The 19,561-nt window shown below is 36.5% G+C and overlaps 1 protein-coding gene across 1 annotated transcript in view; it reads right to left on the bottom strand.

Moving 5' to 3' along the window:
• The window catches only part of Chrm3 (cholinergic receptor muscarinic 3), a 441,472-nt gene that overhangs the window by 296,967 nt on the left and 124,944 nt on the right, over nt 1-19,561 (bottom strand). The window contains exon 2 of the mRNA XM_010615730.2: nt 12,710-12,821. The gene's annotated coding sequence lies outside the window, so the exon portion shown is untranslated. The remainder of the gene's footprint in view (nt 1-12,709; nt 12,822-19,561) is intronic.

The following is a 19,561-nucleotide window of genomic DNA, read 5'->3' on the forward strand; positions in this document are numbered from 1 at the left end:
CAAAAAATTTAATGAGAAAAAAATAGTAAGAAGGGAGGGGAGTAAACAAATCAGTTAAAACAAATATATATACATACACACACATTTATTTATATATATTTATATGTGTGTGTGTGTGTGTGTGTGTATGTATGTATGTATCTTTTCAAGATAATGTGATTACAAATATTAAATGAATGAATTTTTAAGCCGGGTGCAGTAGCACATGCCTGTAATCGCAGCACTGGGGAGGCTGAGGCAGGAGGATCGCTGAGACCCTCCTGGGCTACATAGTGGGTTCCAGGTCAGTCTCAACCACATTGTGAGACCCTGTCTCAAAAAACAACAACAAAATAATAAACCAATGAATTTTACTTTTACTCTTTTATGTTACAGCATAGCCCTTCTCTTGCCCCAAGGATAGAAAATGGGAGAAAAAAAACCCCACCTCATTATCTTTGGAGTAACAGATTTTGAGAATGAGGCATTTTATATTGAGAGGAACAACTTACTGCATTTATTTGCTGTCATTTATTTTATCAAGAGCTAACTAGGCAGGGCACTCAGGGCCCAGAGTCCTCTGCTGAGGAGAGACCTTGTCCTAATGCTTCCTTGGGGATTATTAAGCTTGCATCCAGAAGAAGTAGATATCTATGAAAAGCTGCTGTTTTGTGGGTGCTGGGAGAATGAATAATGGAAGAAAAGAGGAGAACAGGGTGGGAAGAGAGAAGAGAGGAGGTTATGGTGAGAGGTGCATGTTCAAATGTTTCCTTCTACCGCATTGTTCAAAGGATGGAGGGGTAGATTGAGAAGACAGAATATTACCAAAACGACATAGAGCATTTGTCCCATTCCCCACTTAGGGCTCTGTAAACAGGGTGCACATACCAGCCTGGGGCACCGCCACATGGAAGTGAACTTGGCTATGCAGCGTGATGGGGGTGGGGATACACTGCATCTCACATCTCCTGGGCCTTTCACTTTCCTAAGGAAGTAGAAATGGCGGAGTGGATGGAGGTCAGCTGCAGACCAGCTCGAAGTGACCATATCAGATGGTGTAGGGGGTAGCTGATAAAGCAGGAGCCCAGTTAAGGCCCCAAGTGGGTCAATGTGCAAACCTCAGCCAGGGTTAGAAATTTAAAAATTCCAGTAATGAATATTTCTCTCTACTTTGCATCACAAATAACATTTAAGCAAAATGTTTAAAGAAGTATAGTAAAATACATTTCTAATAAAAGAAATCAACAGCTGATGTAAAACAGAGGTGGAATCAGCCAGGAAAAGCTATCAGGCTGTAACTATACAGAGAGGCCTCTAGGTTACCACAAATCCAAGTTTTATCTTCATATGCGACAGAGAAAATGAGGACAAAGAGACAGCATCCTGGAGCTCAAAGGAGTCCTGGACAAGGAGAAAGCTCCTTGTTCAACTGTGTATATCCATGTTCTACACCCCAGTGGAGGTGTGACACTCATCTCAGACACAAAGGCAATCCTGACTTGTATGGAAAATGGATTGAAGCAAACCATTCTCCAGAGGGAATAAGCAGCACCTAAGGTATTTTTCAAATTACTGCTTCAAGATAAATTCTAATAGTTTTTACCTAAAGCCAGTAGGTGAGAGTCAAAATAAAGGAAATGTATATTATCTGAGTACTTGCTGTACTGTGGTGTTGAGAAAGAATACACCCGCCATTTTCAGAAATAATGTATCACATTTATTGAGAAAGAAAATTTTAACTGCATCAGGTAATTTTATTAAGCTGCTTTATGAAATAAGAAAGCAAATTGCGACAGAGACCTTACAAGTTTTAATAAGGTTATAGATAGCTTAAGTAGCCCCTAGGGGTGATTTTTAAGCATTATTTGATAGGATGGTCACAAATGTTCATTTTTAAAATGGGTAATCTTAAAATTTTATCAAAGGATTGATGTCATAATCTTGAGATACAACATGACTATTCAATAATATAAATAAAATGGTAGATTTCTGAGAATAAGCTTTTCCAGTCATTTCAGAGCAAAGAGCTTGACTTAGTTAATTTAACTTTATATTATTTTGGTAAATTTCTACAGAGACTTTATGAACGTTTCATTGAAAATAAAATGGCAACCAGACACCGCCTACGTATTGGCCATCAATGAAAGGAATGATATTTGGATCCAAGAGAAAGTATTCTTTGTGAACATTGTGTTAGGGCTATTTTTTTTTTTTTTTTTTTTTTTTTTTTTTTTTTTTTTTTTTTTTTTTTTTTTTTTTTTTTTTTTTTTTTTTTTTTAGCCAGTGAACCTATAGATCCATAGAGCTCGTGGAAGTCTGATGGTGCTGGCAGGCCTGAAACTCAACGGTGAATTGCAAGCATTTTTCGATGAAAATTGGTCAAACAATGCTCTTTAAAATTCACTTCTAGCTTGTATTCCTAGGACAAATCTTCATATCTCTTAGGAAATTAATGTCTCATAGTATTTGAGAACAGTTTAGGATAAAAAAGTAAATAACATAAGTAGAAATAATTCTTGAAAGGAAACAAACAGAAGAGCTTGAGTCAAAAGGAACAGAAATGTAAAGATGAACAATTCTGATACAAAACATAAAATGCGTTTTAATACCTACATTTTCCTTTTCCATTAGCAGGTATAATTAAGGACCTAACGTGCCTATGCTACTCCTGTTATTATGATAAACTGCTAGTACAATTCATTCCAAAATAACTGATATTTTGCTAGACATTATAATTCATTTAAACTGGTTAACATAATAACAAATACAATGACATAACCTCCAGATTCACATTAACATTTATAGTTTGGGCTGCTCTTGCAGATAGGCTGCAGAATCAAACTTAAAGATACTTTGAATGAAAACAGTGCTTTGGTTATATGATGTTTCAACACACAGCATTTTCTCAGTTGGAAATGCTGCAAAACAAGACCAGATCACAGCAGCTCATCCTCTTAATTTCTTTACCATGTTAACAAATTGCCTGAATGAAAATTATCAGAGAAGACAAAGTGAAACTATCAAGAATTGTTCGCCCAATTGTGAAACTCTAAAAACATCCAACAGAAAATAACTCACTTTTTCAACATATATCACAAGAACCATTTAAACAAAATATGTTGACAAATGTTATAAAATAAAATTCTAATAAAAATTGGAATATTTAAAAGTTGATTTCCACATTTAGTTAGGGCAGAAAAACAGAACGTTATCATGTGGCTTCAACAACAGATCAAATGAAGTATGTGCATAAAAGTAATGTGGGTCAAAAGTTAATTTTTTTTTTTAACCCCAGATCCCTGCTATCCTACAAAATGCAGATTTTAAACTGCATGAGATTAGATTGCATCGTGGAGATCAATAATGGTCCTGATTACTAGGACCACGCCAGGGTCCTAATCCTGGGACCTGTAAATGTTACTGCATATGGAAGAAGGGTCTCTGCAGATGGGATTGAAGTACAATTCTTGAACAGGAGAGATTGTTTTGAATGATATGGGCAGCCTTCACGCCACTCTCATGCTTTCTCCTAAGAGGGAGATTTGACTCCCACAGAGAAGAGGACATGAAGTTGGAAGCAAAGATCGGAGTGATACAACTACCAGCCCAGTAACATCTGTGCTAGAAGAAGCAAGAAAAAGCGTCTCTTGTGGATCATCCAAGGAGAAAGCAGCCCAGCCAACAACCTGGTTGTGGACTTCTCCAGAACCTTGAGAAGAAACTTCTCTGCTATTTTTAGCCTCCGACTTTGTGGTGCTTTGTTGCAATATCAATAAAAAACTAATGCACAACATTTTATTTTTTTCCGTCCAAAATAAAAATTTAGAATCAAAGATGAGCTTGTATCCTTTAGGAAGTATTTTTATATGCTTTTTGTGTAATTGTGTTTTCTCAATGACTCTGGAGCAAGACAAAGGCAAAAATTCCATTGTAAAAATGCATTTTGTTAGCTAAAAAATACAGTTAGTTGCAGTGGTTAGGATATATGGTTCCATTAAGCTACTCTCAGACTGGAAATGGTTTTGAATATTTAGATAATATATATATTACACATATATGTGTGTGTCTGTGTGTGTGTGTTTGTTACCAGGGATTGAACTCAGGCCCTTGTACTTATGAGGCAGGCGGTGGAACCACTGAGCCAAATCCCCAGCCCTTTAGATAATATTTTGAGAGGAATAAAGAATTTATTTCCCCGTGTCACTAAGGAAATGAAAATCATCACATTTAAATCTTTTGAGAGGATTAAAATAAAAAAACATAAATCTGCATATAGGTAATTGGCTGCTTTAAAATATTTTCCAGGTTTGCTCTGCACTTTTTTTTGAAATGTGTGGGGTAAGAATTTCTTTGTCCTTTCTGATTTGTTTACATTTTGGCCAATTCAACTCCCATTAATACCCAGTCCTACTATTTCTTGATTTGAGACAATCAATTAGATAATTTAAAAAATATAAAATTTCTGAATTTTCTCAATAGTTAGCTAAAATCTCATTATTTTGTAAGATTAATCCTAAGGTTTGATTTCAATACATACTTTTAATGAATGCCATAGGTCAAACTTTGTTTCTTCTCTTTATTTTATTTCTAGGGTAATTCCTAAGTCTCTAAAGTTAGAGACATTCATTATCTCATTAAAGAATCTCTGAAATGGCTAAGAACTGAGCTTCTAAAAATCCCTTTTGGCTATTAAAATTTTACAGAAGTCTGTTACAAGAAAGCCAGTGTGCTTTGTGAACTATTTCCTGTCCTTGTTGCAATGATCATGAAAAAGAGGAATGCTTTAGCTAAAACAGCTGCTGGAGTGCCGAGAATAGTAAATTACTCTAACACTCTTATTTGATGTGATTTTGCCACATTTTTTTTTCCAGTAGGATTTCCTCACTTTTCACAACTATTTGTTTCCAGTTTAAATTAGCTTCCCACAAATAGCCTCTCATCAGATGTCTGGTTAGCTCTCAACAGAGTTGCCAGAAATAAAGAGAACCTCCAGTTCATTAGCTACACCTCTCTTTAGAATTAAAATAATAAAATTTCACCACAACCTTCCATTCTTGCTTTGAAATAGGTCACTGTTTATAGTAAAAAACAAAAACAAAACAAAACAAAAAACCACAAAAAAATCCTAAACAAAACAAAAGATTCTGTGAATCTTAAGAAGTTGAAATTCTTCATGATTATTGAAATAAATCTTTAAACATTTTAGATTGAAAAGCAGCAACCATGTAAATGTCATTTTTTTTTTTTTTGTTTGGACCATGGTAGATACTTTGAGTTTGTTTGATTTGTCTCTCATGGCCATTCTCATCTTCCCAAATATTGTTTATTTTAGAGTCATTCTGATTAATCTTTTTAAATTAACTGCCAGAAAATCTTTAGGAATGTTATGTAACCTCTGAGCTGACCTCACCTTCTTGATTTGGACAAAGCCATTTATGTGATGATCTGTTTATTCTTAGAGGAATAAAGTTCATTTGGATGACATAAACTAAGAGAATGTGCACCTGAATGTATTTCTCAGTGGTCTCTTTCTTGTCCCATATCCACTCTGTAATAAAGAAGATAAAATCTTTCTCAGGATGGAGGCGAGTCTCCAAGGATGCAAGCATTTCTACAGGATAATAAAGATTCCATCTATGCATATGATAAGGATGTAGTTATATTAATGACATGACATAAATAAAAGGTTAGTTGGAATGTCCAAGAGCAGTTACTGGTTTGGCCCATATAAATTATGAATTTCAGTTTCTTCCATTTTACTCCCTGTAACATTGTTTTTCTAGTGTCTTTATAGACAAATATTTGAGTCTGTGGAAATCTTTTCAGGGGAATTACCTTTGCTTCTTTTAAAATTCATCTGAATAGAACCCTAATAACCAAAATGTACATTAAAACTGAATCATTCCATTTCAGAAAGTTTGGATGATAGAGACAAACTTTTCATGGTGTTGTACTGACAGCTTGGGTGTCGGATATAGGGCCGACCTAAGTGTAGATTTCCGTTCTACACTGCACTAAAGAAAGGTTTAACAAAATTAGCTTTACAGTATTTTATTTCCTAATGTTACTGAAAAGTTATCAACTGAGAAAAATATTAAAGTATTGATTTATTTTCTAATTCACTTGCTTCTATATTTTAAATTATTTTACCAAATAAAATCTTATTATTTTTTTAATGTGATTTGCGCACATAAATCTTTTGCCCCAGAGGATTTTGCATACAGAGTAGCATTTGTATCATGTACTGTAGGATGTAGTGGGCCCATCCATCAGTCAAGCTCACTTCAAAAAAGTGCAGAGCTCTCAATCTCAGAATGAATGAATAGGCTATGGCCATTTAAGGTATTATTTTCCCTTAATGGTTGATTTGGACACAATCACTTGTGTAAAACTGGGCCCCATAGTGACAAAAATGGGAAAGTCTTGAACAAGGCATACCACAGTCATTGGTGTTCAGTGTTAATACCAATGTTAAAGAGGTCTGGAATTATGAAATTAATGTGGTATATTTCTATAATAGTTACATGTTCTCCTCACCACCTAATGAAATGTAACAATTTAATTGTTTTAGACATAAGAAACACTTGCCAACTTCCCTCAACTAACTATAATGTCTTACTGTATTTTTCAGGTAACTAATCACTGTGAAGCTTCTGAAATTCTTCCTAATATTACCCAAGATCCTGTGAGGGATATCTTTTATTTTAAAAATCAGCGCCTCAGAATTTGAAGTTCCAAAGTGAGATAGCATCTACCATGATTTTGATGTCATGTCGGACTGTACATTGGTGGCATCCAATTAAACAGTTTTGACTCTTTAATGAAGCAATTAGAGACACTGTGTTTACATGGGCATGGTTAAACTGAAGCTAAAGATTCACTCTTAAACACCATTATTTAAGTATTCAACGGCGCAGTAGAAGTTCCTTTAGGAAACAGACTGTAGGAACACTCTCTGTAGACATATAAATAATATGTTAAGAACATGTTATATGATTATAACCCAGGCCTGGAGTGCCTACTAGTTATTAACAGCTTTCTATAGACTGTAAATAATAGAGGCTGATTGCTTTGCTATCATAACTTTTTCAGGGTTATAAAACTCAAAGACATAAGGAAGGAAGTTAAAGAAAAAAGATGAGAGATGGCTGATGTGAAAATAGCTTGATGTTACACGTTATGAATTAGCAGAGTCTGTATCACTGGAAGAGTGGGCTAAAGACACAAGGAAAGCCACACTGGTGGAGGAGGACTGATAGGTGGCTGAGATGGTTCTGGGGACAATACAGCACATCTATACTTAATGAGGCCCTTAGGGACCCCACACCATGATGGCCTCTATACATGGTTACAAAGAAGGTTGACTAATACATATTCAGGGAACTTACAGTAAAAATGAGGACAAGAGAATAAACACATACACAGGGAATGATCTCAGTTTTATATACTAGATAACTTAATGAAGCAAAGGAGCTGACTTAGATTATTTAGAATTCTTTCATGGGGCAGTAACTTCTGGTTGGCATGCTGAAGACATTTCCTAGGCAGAAAAGAGGAGAAAAGTTTTTCAGGCTCAGAGGATACAGAGTAGTTCAACAGCCCAATAACACTAAAGAGCTTAAGGTGTCCGTTCAGGGTGCAGCCCAAGATCCTATGTTCAGTGTATGACAGGTGGTGGCTGGATAAGAATTAGCAGTATTTCTTATAACTAGATATTGTAGGGTTTCTCATTCCCACTGAAAAAGTGTCTGGCTTCAAATTCAAGGCAATGAGAGTGTGATTATGGGAGACATTCACCCAGAGAGCAAAATACTCAAACATGTGATAGGTAGGCCGATGTCAAGGGGGATAACATGGGAGAGTAAGTAACGCTAGATTCAGACAGAGCATGAAACATCTTATTGCAATGTTTACAGTAAAAGCACAGGGCCAAATGGTAGCAAGGCAAAGAACACAGTTTTAAAGGTAGTCTGAACAACCCCTAACACAGAATTCAGACGTAAGGTTTAGTTTGGCTTAGAGGCCAGCTAAATACAAAAGTATGGGTAACATAATCAGACTCTTTTGAATTCACAGGTAGTAAGAGTATGGGAGCTAAGGAAGATGACCACCTTTTCTGTGTAAGTGTGCTTCACCCTACTCAGCACAGCCCTCAAGGGGCTGCTAGTTTCAGGTACATTTTAGGTATATGATACACTTATATTCAATCACTGAAATCTTGTACCTTTACAGGATGTATCTCTGTTTTTATTTTTTCCCCAGTCCCCTGCCCTCCCTTCATCCCCTCCACCCCTCCCTATTCACAAAGACTTTGTTTCCATTTTTTTTCCTTTTCTCTTTTTTTTCCCTTCTAAGCTTTTCCCTACCCCTCCCACTTCCCTTACACCTTTAGACATTTTTTCCTATTACACAATATAAATTACACATTCTGATAATTTGTGTTATATAACTTCTTCATCAGTGCATACTGACCTCAGTGTAGACAGAAAGATACACATGCAACTTGGAAGCAAGTAGGAAGAGGGTCCAGCCTTTAGACACTATTTGAGTGGATTTAGTAGCTTTTCTGGCTCACATTACACAAAGGTACAATTCAAGAATGCATACTGAAACAATTTTAAGCCCTCTGAATGACAGTCAGCTACTCATCTACATAGAGGGGGTTTTCTTTCCTTTTGGTTTTGTTACTTCTTACTGAATTTCTAAATAAACACTTCAAACCTAGACAAGTCTTTAATTACCTTTAACACAAACATTTTCCACCTTAACCAAAACAGATTAATGAGGATCTTCCTTGTATATATATATATTTTAAATATTCATTTAAAGTATTCATATGCTTTATATTTAGTATATATGTATATAAACATAAATATATACTTCGATACATGTACTTATAGCTTATGATGAAGTCAGGTGTGGAATACTGAACAAAGGATATTACAATAAGTAAAATAGTTATTATAATAAAAATCTTAATTATATTCTCTATTCTTTTTTTTCTATTTCATTTCCTTTTTTTTTTGTACTAGGGATCGAATTTGGGTCCTTGGACTTGCAAGGCAGATGGTGGAACCACAGTCCTTTTCTTTTTAATTCGTATGGAGGAAGTCATTCTACTCTCAGCCAACAAGAGGTCAGAAAATTCCTTTTTTTTTATTTTTAAAGACAGACTCTCACTTTGCAGTTCAGGCTGACCCTGAACTCACTATGTAGCCCAAGCTGACCCTGAACTTGCGGCGATCCTCCTGCCTCTGCCTCCAGAGTGCTGGGATTATAGGCATGCGCCACCAGGCCTGGACAGATTATTTTTTATCATTGCTGAAATGCTATTTCTAAACATACTCTTCTTAATGACATATTACTAAGGTAGCAGAATCTGTTATAGACCTTCAAAGCTCTTGTTATATTTTGCTAAAATTTTAAAATGACATAAACATTGTGGTAGCTCACAAGTTACCACTTTTCATTTTTTTAGTTATGTTTTTTACAGATTTGTATTAAAGCAATTATACGACAATATCCATACTGACTGACATTTCCTAGGAATCTTTTTATCATGGCAAATGAATTATTTCTTGTTCAATCGAAGGATAAGGATGTTATTAATCATTTCAGTAATTTCATTAGTAACTATTTGTTGAAAGATAGACATGGGAAAAACAAAAATGAATAAGACTGGACTGCCCTCAGCAAGCTGAAAGTGGAGTGGGGCAGATGGTCTCGCACGTCAATCATGTAAGACAAGCGCGTGTGGTCTAGGTCTATCATAGAGCTGGGCAAACAGGATGGTAGTGATAAAAGGAGAGAAGAGCCAGACGTAAGAGGAAGACTGAGGACATCTGCAGAGATGACAAAGCCTGTGAACTCAGTTTGGAAGGAGAACGAGAGTTTGATGGATGATTAGTAAGCATAGTCACGCTCTTGGGGTCATGAAATACACAAAGGCCGAGCTTCTTCTAGCTTGACCTTGGCTAGCAGAGGCAGTCTGCAGCAGACACAGGAGAGAGGGTCTCACACACCGTCCTGGGGTGTCTATAGCTCACTGGTTCTATGCTAGGCACTATTCAGCAGGAACTCACGTTATTAAGGAACTCATCTTTGGCTTGCCCTGCCATACATCCTGTTACCAGGGTTATTTCTCTCCCCTTTTGACACTCATGCTTACAATTATGTGCTAATCAGGTGCATCAATTCTGACAATCACACCGATGTAGATTTCACCTGTCTTCTATCTCCAGTTTATATCAGACTTCAGATAGGAAGACCCCATGTCTCCATCACACTCTGACCCTAGGATACTGAATGAAATACTTCATTCTTCTGTAGTGTTCCAGGAAATGTTAGACTGATATCTAACTTCACCAATTTGTGGTGGAAGAAGATTCTAAAGTAGAAATAGTTTTTCAGGCATGTGCCACAAATATACAGTGGTTGACAAAACTCTGAAAATGGAAACAATACCAAAACCCCTTAAAGTAAGAATCCAAGAGAATCTGTCTTTTAGTAGGGCTGACATTCCAAGCACATGGCTTTCTTTTTATTATATTCCGGTCCTAATGTGAGACTTTAAAATATGATGTTGGCAACAGTGAGAGAGTAGAAGTATAAAGTGGGGCAGATCCTGGAAAAACAAGACCAGAAATATGTCTGCCCTGCCCCCTCACCCCCACGGACAGCCCAGGCCTGCACCCCTGTCCATGGTGCATAGGTTCTTACTTAGGTGCACATCGCCAAGTCCTGCATGCTCAAAACTGGTTTATTACCAACATGTGAGGGGACAAGACTTGGCTTTCTGTCCTGGGTGAGATGTGTCCACCAGGCATCACTGGCCCGGAGAGAGGGACACAAAGCCCATATCTATGCTCTTGGCTCCAAGTGCTGCCTCCAGTTATCAGGGCTTCCCACCTTGGGAAAAGATCGTGACTCATTTGGAAGAATGCCACCCACCAATTACAAACAGCGAGTTTTGTCCAATACAAATCCAAAAGACAATGCCTTAAGTTGGTTCATAATATGATAAGTCTAGACTCTAATGTTGAACATATGATAAGGTGAATTAAAATCCAAGCCCTAACTCTCCATCATTCTGTGGTACATAGTCTGCAATTTCCACCTTCTCTCTAGGTTATTCCTTTCTCTCTTGAAAAGGGAAAGTCATTTTAAACATGGTAACAGCATAAACTTCAGAACAAATTAAGCACAGATCTGATCTTCCCCGATGGATTTTAAAAAGACAATAGATTTTTGTCATTTTTGTTTTTTTAGAGAATGCCAGATTCAAGTTATATTTGCATTTTCAGCTTGAGTTATTTGTTCATCTCTTTTTTAAAAAATTCTAAACCTCACAAAAGTAATCTATAATTGGGCATATTCCTAAAAGTTCCTTAATTATAACACATGACAAGAACAATTGCAAATCAGTGGATCTCTGACTTATGTTACTTGAAAATCACATTACCTAATAATTGCATTTTTACCATTCCCAGTGAAGGTGACAACTACTATTCCTTCCCAGAGTTTGGTTAAATCCTCTGAACAAAAGCAGTATGGACTATATCATAATTATTTCCACCTTCTTTCTCAGAAATGGATACTTCAAAAGGTTGAATAAGAATTCTAGCTGCCATAATTAATTAATAAATAGCTTTGAACCAAGAGCTTTCTGATTCTAAAATATGCTCATCATAATAATCCCACATTCCCCAGGGAACTGTCTAACTTATGAAGACCAGCATAATGCAGCTAACCACTTGACTATATTAATGCACACTGGGATATTCTATAAGATCTATTATTACTCACCTCATTTTACATATGAGAAAGCTAAGGCCCAAAGAGGTAGGGCATTTTGCAAAGTTAAGTTATAGAACGGACGTGCCACCTTAGGAAGTTTGATCATAGATCCTGCATATGTAAGCACAAAACTACAATATCGGTAAGTGAATATATGTCATCTGTTAAGGTTTTTTCATCTGTATGCAAGCATTTTATTCATGCAATAGTTCGCTTATTGTTCCTTGAATAAAAATCACATCTAATGTGTAGAAAAGAACTTGAAAGCTAGCTTCATTGCCTGTTGGTCAGTAATTTGAAACACATCTTCATTTGACCTTCAGAGTAATCTTACAAAATAGGATAAAGCAGAAATTATTCCTCTGACTTTTCACAGGAGTAAACTGAAGCCTCTGATCCAGGACTAATCATATGAAAAATGTTGAAGTTGGAATTAAATTACAATCTTCTAGGTACAGTTCCCATTCCCATGACACCATAAATATACATCAGTTATCAATATGATACATGTGTGAATGGAAACGTATCACATAACCTGCCAGTAAAATTACAATGAAATAAAAATATTTCAAAGTATTAAACTAGGTAAAAGTTATTTAGGCTTCCATTGATGCTAAACTTATACGATACTAAAGAACTAGAAGAAATTGAAAGTTTCTAGTGACTTCTAATACGGTTAAAAGAAAGGTAAAATTATACACTTCTAAATTCTATCTAGACCATATGTACCGTTTCATTAGTATATACTTTTATGCAAAATATATTTTAGCTCATTTCTTCATCTTATGATTGATACAGAAACATGAAGTTCACCCGCATTTCAGAGTCAGGAACATGAATGCACACCGTTTGCATAATTGTAATTATAAAGGTATTATTCTTTGTTGAAAGTCTCAGTGTGTCTATGTAAATAGAGTTAATAAAATATACCTACTAGTAAGAAGTCTTGGTGTCGCACAGCACGACGGGGACGGAGATGGAGATTCATTCAATCCACAGTCTACCAAAGAACTTGGAAGGGAAATGGGCGCCATCACTGTTCATATCTAAAAAGAAACATAAAAAGGTGGCAAAACCAGTCAGTAAATATTATTTTATATCACTTGCGCAAGGATATAATTAGAATCTGTAGCACCAATGATCATTATCAACATCATCCTAGATGTTTAACAAGCAATCAATTAAAGGACCTTAATTTACACATTGTGTTTTGCACACAATGCGAAGAACAACCGAGGGAACACACACTTTAGTCAGGAAATGTTAAGTAATAATTGAGACGTAAATCTGTTAGTAAATTGATGTAATGTTTCTGAAAGACCAGAAATACATTCATAAGAAATGTCATACAAAAAAACCCAAACTTTAAAAAAATTTCCCACAGTGATATATGCGCACCCATGTTTACAGAGGCACAGTTTGTAACAGCTAACACTTGGCAACAGCGCAACTGCCCAGTTGGAGACTGGATAAAGAAGATAGGGTTTTTCTATAAAATGGAGTACTACTCAGCCATAAAGAATGAGAAACTAGAGTCATTCATTGGAAAATGGATGCATATTGAGGCCATATTCTTAAGTGAAATAAATAAGACACACATGTGTAAGTACGGAATAGTTTCTCTTGTGTGAAAAACTAAAACTGTAAATAAGATCCAAATTACATAATTGACAGTGTGAAGCAGGAAGAAAAGGGCTAAAGGTGTAGAGGGAGTGGCAAGGGTAGGGGAAAGGAAATAAGGGCAAAGAAAAAATATGAGAAAATGAAAACATGGAAACAAAGCTTTTGTAAATAGGGAAGGGTAGAGAGGGTGAAGGGAGGGCAGGGGAATGGGGGAAAAATGAGAACCAAGCTCTGTCATGTAAAGGTACAAGATCCCAACAATGAATGTAACTGTAGTGTATACCTAAAATGTACCAAAAACTCAATGAAAAAAAATTTTAGTATGTTTTCAGTACATAATATTTATGTTCATCTGAAGCTCTTTAGTTTTTATTCAGTCATTGTCTCTTGAACCCCTTTGGAAAAGATGTATGCTTCCTATTGTCTTTTAAAAAATTATTTAGAGAAATCTTGGTTTCCTCATATAAGAGACATAATTCAATATTTAAGCTTGTGTGTCTGATCTATTTATTTAACATAATGGCCTCTAGATGCATCTATTTTCCTACAGATGATTCATATGTATCCCTCTGTATGATACAGTAGCATTCCATTATGTATAGATAGCATATTTTCTTTATCATCTATTGATGGATATATGGGCTGCTTCCAAGATTTAGCTATTATGGTTTGTGCTGCTATAAACACAGGTATGCACCTATTACTGTGGTATGATGTCTAACTGTTTTAGGAAGACATGTAAAGTGGAGTCGTTGAGTCAAATGGAATTTCTAGGATTTTTTTTTTCTTTTGAGGAATCTTCATACTGATTTTTTTCATTGAGTTTATTGGTGCTTTTTGAGTATACAGTACAGTTACATTCATCATTGGGATCCTGTACCTCTACGTGACAGGTCTTGGTTCTCATTTTTCCCCATACCCCTGCCCTCCCTTCACCCCTTCCCCCTCCCTATTTACAAAGACTTTGTTTCCAGTTTTTTCTTTTCTCATATTTTCCCCCTTATTTCCTTTCCCCTACCCTTCCCACTTCCCCTCACCTTTAGCCCTCTTCTTCCTATTTCTATATTCGTTGAACCCCTTCACATTCCTATCCACAGTGCAGAAGAGTACCTTTTCCCCAGCCTTGCCAGTATTTGGTATTTGAGTTCTCATGCTAGCCATTCTTTCTGGAGTAAGATGGAGTAAGATGGAATCTTAATGTTGTTTTGACTTGCAAATCTATGATGGCTACAGATGTTGAGCATCTTTTTCATGTATTTATTGCCCATCTGTATTCCTGAGAAGTGTCTGTTCATTTCAGATGTCCAATTGTTGATTGAGGTTTTTTTATTTTGTAAGGTCTGATTTTTTTGAGTTATTTGGAAATTTTCAAGTAGTCCTCTGTCAGAGCAGTAGTAAATAATAGTAAAGAATTTTTTCGAATTCTGTAGGTTGTCTCTTCACTCTGTTGGTTGTTTCCTTTGCTATGCAGAAGCTTTTTAATTTGATATAATCCCATTTGTTGATTCTTGATGCTATTTCTTGCACAATTAAGGTTCTGTTCAGAAAGTTCTTTCCTGTGTGCATGTCTGGTGTGTTGTAATGGTATTAATTTTTGTTTCTAGAAATGGTCTAATTTCTTCCTTGATTTTTATCTGTGATCACTAAATATTCAGGTTTGATACCCAGGTGTCTGTAAAATTTCTGTGGTTTCTTTAGTGGCTGATTTTTAGTTCAAGTGCCCTATGACTGCATAGTATACATGGAATAATTTATATTGCTTTATATTTATTTAAACAAGCCAATATGTGGTCTATGTAGAAGAAAATTCCCTTGCTTCTGAGAAGAATGTATACTCTGTTGTATGTAGTAGGATAGAACACTCTGTACATATCTACTAAATCCATTTGTTCAAAGGTGTGGTTCAGATCATATGTTTTGTTGATTTTTTGTCTACTGGATCAGTTTGTGAAAGTGGACTGTAAAGGTCCCCACTAGATTATATTTACATTTGTCTGATATTTTATGTCCAGTAGGCTTTGTTTTATGAAGTTGGGTGCACTGGTATTTGATGTGCATATGTATTTACAGCTGTTATCACTTTGTGTTGAATTGTTCCCTTAATGAATATGTAGTAACCTTCTTCTGGTCTATTTTGTTGAAGTCCACTTTGAGAATAAGATTGCTTTTCCTGTTCACTTTCAGAGTTGTGGAACATGGAATATTGTTTTTCATCTTTTTATTTTTTAGTGTATGAATTTCTTTTCATAGATTAGGTGTATCTCTTGAATGTATCAAACCAATAGGTTATGCTTTTTAACCTTATCTGCTAATCTAGGTTATTGTTTGGGGTGTTGAAGTCATTTACTTGCTAATTATTAATAAAAGGTACTGACTTATACCTGTCATTGCACTGTTTTTCTGAGATTCCCTTATTTTTCCCTTTTTGTTTAACTGCTCATACCACACAATGCATTCATACCGCTGTACTTCTTGGCTTCATTGTGTTTAGTATTATCCTTAAGAACTTTTTTGAAGGCTGATTTAACGGTCTTGGATTTCTTAAGGTGTTCTTTGTCACAGAATGTTTCTATTTTTCCATGGATTTTGAAAGATACTTTTGCAGAATATATTAGTCTGAGTTGAAAGTGTGTGTGTGTGTGTGTGTGTGTGTGTGTGTGTGTGTGTGTGTGTGTGTGTGTGTGTGTGTGTGTGTGTGTGTGTGTGTGTGTGTGTTGGTGGGCAGCTTGAAACACTTCACTCCAAAGTTTCTTGGCCTTCAATATCTGTGGTAAAAATTCTACCGTAATCCTAATAGGCTTACATTTATAAATAATTTCTTTTCTCTCACAGAGTTTTAAGATACTATTCTTGGATTTTGACTATGATGTGGGAGTTTCTTCTCTCATAATTATTTGGGGTTCTATAAGCCTTGTTTACCCCGCTGTTGAGTTCTTTCCCCACATTTGGCAAGATTTAAACTATGATTTCTCAAACAGATTTTTTTATTCCGTGTGTGCTTTCCTCTAATGTTTCTCTAACTCCAGTGGATCTTTAGTTAGTCTTTTCATCATCCAGCACTCAATGGATCAGTCACTTTTCTTTGCTCTATCTACCACTGTTTTTAAGGTATCTCCGAGTATATTGTCCTGTACTTCCTATATGTCCTCAGAGTCTGACACTCTGTTTATATATATATCAGTTCTGCTAAAATATTCAATAGAACTCTTTGGGATTTCTGTTTGGAACCTTCTCATGGACTAAATTTCTATGGAGAAATTGTTATTCATATTTAGAATGCTTTTGGTCATCTCCCAATTTTTTACTTGACTCTTCTTTAGCTGCACCAATCGAATTGTTTATGAATTCCAGTATCTCTTTGGTTGTATTGTATTTGGGCTCACTGAATTTATTTGCTTCCTATTTAATCATTTCATACAGCTCAGCTATTTGATGTTTGATCTCTCCACTGGGGGCTCTTGGATCTGCTTTGGGAGAGGAGAGTCTCTGGAGGCATTTTATTGCCTTGCTTTTTCATGTTCCTGTTTTTTGTATGCATGTGTGTGTTTGTGTGTGTGCATTAAACACTGAGGTCAAATAAAGTGAAAAGACTTTGTCAATGGTAAGAAGACCTCTTTAGTTAGATTCTGTTTTCCACTGATGTAATCTTAGCTTTATTTGTCAAGATGTATTTTCTACCACTCCAACCTATTTAGTTTAATTGGGTTGGACCCACTTATAAGCAGCTGGAGTGTCCACAGTTTCCTGTATGCTGTTGTCACTGTCTGCTTGCAGGCAGCCAAGCTGATTTCCTCCCTGTGGACTGTTTAACTGCCTGCCTGGGAGTGGTGAGAACTGTCAGTCTCTCTGGACTTGCCTCTTGGCTGAAAGGCATGCTTTGGTTATGGCCAAATGCACACTTCTATCTCTGTACCAAGATCTGACCTCTTCAATCAATTTGATTAGAAGACGATGTCATAGAAAGTAGTTGCCCAACAACTTGGTTCTCAGTGGACTTCCTCCAGTGACCTCCTACTTCCCTTGCTATAGGGCAAATCCCACTGTTGTCTCCCTGCACCTTTCAGAGGTCTTCTGCCCAGTACAAAACCAGAAGCCCTCTGCCCCAGGTGACTCTTTCTGTTCCTTTGTACTCACTTTTAGCTGTCCCTTGATCCTGACTCAAGAGCTCTGATTTCCAACCACTGGCACTTGGCACAGTCCAAAACCTCAACAGAGGCCCTCTTTTGCCTTTATGGGCACAATGAGTGTTGGGTAGAATTACATGGTGTCTCAGATAATTCTGGTGTTTAGGGAAACAGCAAAGTGCCCATTCTGATCCAGCTCCATTGAGTCTCTGCTCCTCCCTGATCTCCCGGGATGGGATCTGCATGTCCCTGCCAGCAGGATTTATGACACCCACAGTTTGCAATGTTCAGCATCTTTCTAAGGTGGGGGCTTCCCTGTGCTATGGGAAATGCGTAGAATGTTGCAGGGACACAGTGTATCCCAGTGTGTGGGAAGATGATGCGGGCAGAAGGACTGTCTATTTTTGTTGCTAGCTTTCCTTTCTCCAGTTATAATCCACAGCTTCACTGGGGCCTCAGTAAGTTTACTTCCATGCTGGTTTTCTTCTTGCAGGTGGGAGGGACAGTACGTAGGGAATCTGTCCCAGGAGACTGGGCTTTGCAGCACTGAGTCCTTCTCTCAGACTGTTACAATTGCTCCCAAGATTAAAAAAAACACACCAAAATTTATCCTCTGCTATAGATTATTTGGGGGCTTATGTGCATCACACTATGTGTGCATATGAAATTTCATTTAGTCTCACAAGAAAGCCATTAATATTAGTAGTTGTCACACTGAGAATTGCAAGGATCAGGGTAGTAAAGCAACTGGTCTGCAGTTCTGCACTCTACAGAACATGCTGCTTCACTGTATCATGTATAACACGTATCACATACTTGTTCCCATGGTTACTTGTGGTCTACAACATGAGTGACATACCAAGAGAATTACGGGAAGACCTAGCTCATGGGTTCTCTCCTCTTTCTTTTTCTAAAAGAAAAGACGATATTCTGCTCCTTTCTATATGTCAAGATGAATAAAAAGTGAGATCTCACTCTGGAATGTAGTGCTTGGCATGGATAAATATTTGCTGAGTAAATGAATAAATGAACAGCAACTACAAATGTAGGCACTGGCATCTATTTTTTTTTTTTTTGGTCTCAATTCACACTTTTGTCAAGCCTCTAATTTAGTTGCCAATGTTATCTTCTTGTTTGCAACACAATCTCAAGAAGAAAAAGTAAAATGAAAAATCTGAAAAATCATTTGAATGAAGTTCCAATACATTCATTCAAAAAAGTGAACACTAGTAAGTTGTTTGATTTAGTTCAATTAGAGAATTTCCATAAACAGAAAAAGGTTAAAGAAGAAATTTTTCAGGGGGGGATTTAGATTAGATAGCTTCTAGATTAGATAGCAGCTTGCTAGTAGGACCTACACTACATACCTTCCCTCGTCACAGAACACAGGAGAGAGGACTGCGTGAATGCAGGGAAAATGGAAGATCGGCACGTGTAGGTAGATACTGTAGGAACCAGGGACTAGGTAAAGCTGCTGGGCACTGTCCAGACCAGGGGGACACAACCTCAAAATGCATTCCCTGTTTCTGGTAGCCTGTGAGTGAAGAGTGGTTTTAAATCTTTAAATTATGAAACAAATTTAAAGAATTATGCATATTATTTGAATTTCAAATTATAGTCTATAAATGAATGCTTATTGGAACACAGCCACAGCCTTTACATATGGTCTCTTGACTTCTTTCACGTTACAATGACAGAGATGAGTAGTTGTGACAGAGACAGTATGACCCACACAGTCTAAAATACACATATAGCAGTCCCTAAACATACTCAAGGGATTGGTCCCAAGACCCTGGGGATGTCAAAAATCCTCTGATACACAAATCCCTCATAAAAATGCTGTAGCATTTGCATATAACAAACACTTACCCTTCCATATAGTTCAGATCATCTGTAGCTCACTTGTAACTAACACAAGGCAAATAATTATTACATTATATTGCCTAGAGAATAACTAAAATTAGCTTGTACTTGTTCAGAGTAGATACAATTTTCTGTTTTCAAATATAATATTTTGGATCCCCATTGTTTGAAACCAC

Source organism: Fukomys damarensis, unplaced genomic scaffold (genome assembly GCF_012274545.1).
Source record: "Fukomys damarensis isolate Sample0158 unplaced genomic scaffold, DMR_v1.0_HiC HiC_scaffold_10, whole genome shotgun sequence".
NCBI lineage: Eukaryota > Metazoa > Chordata > Mammalia > Rodentia > Bathyergidae > Fukomys > Fukomys damarensis.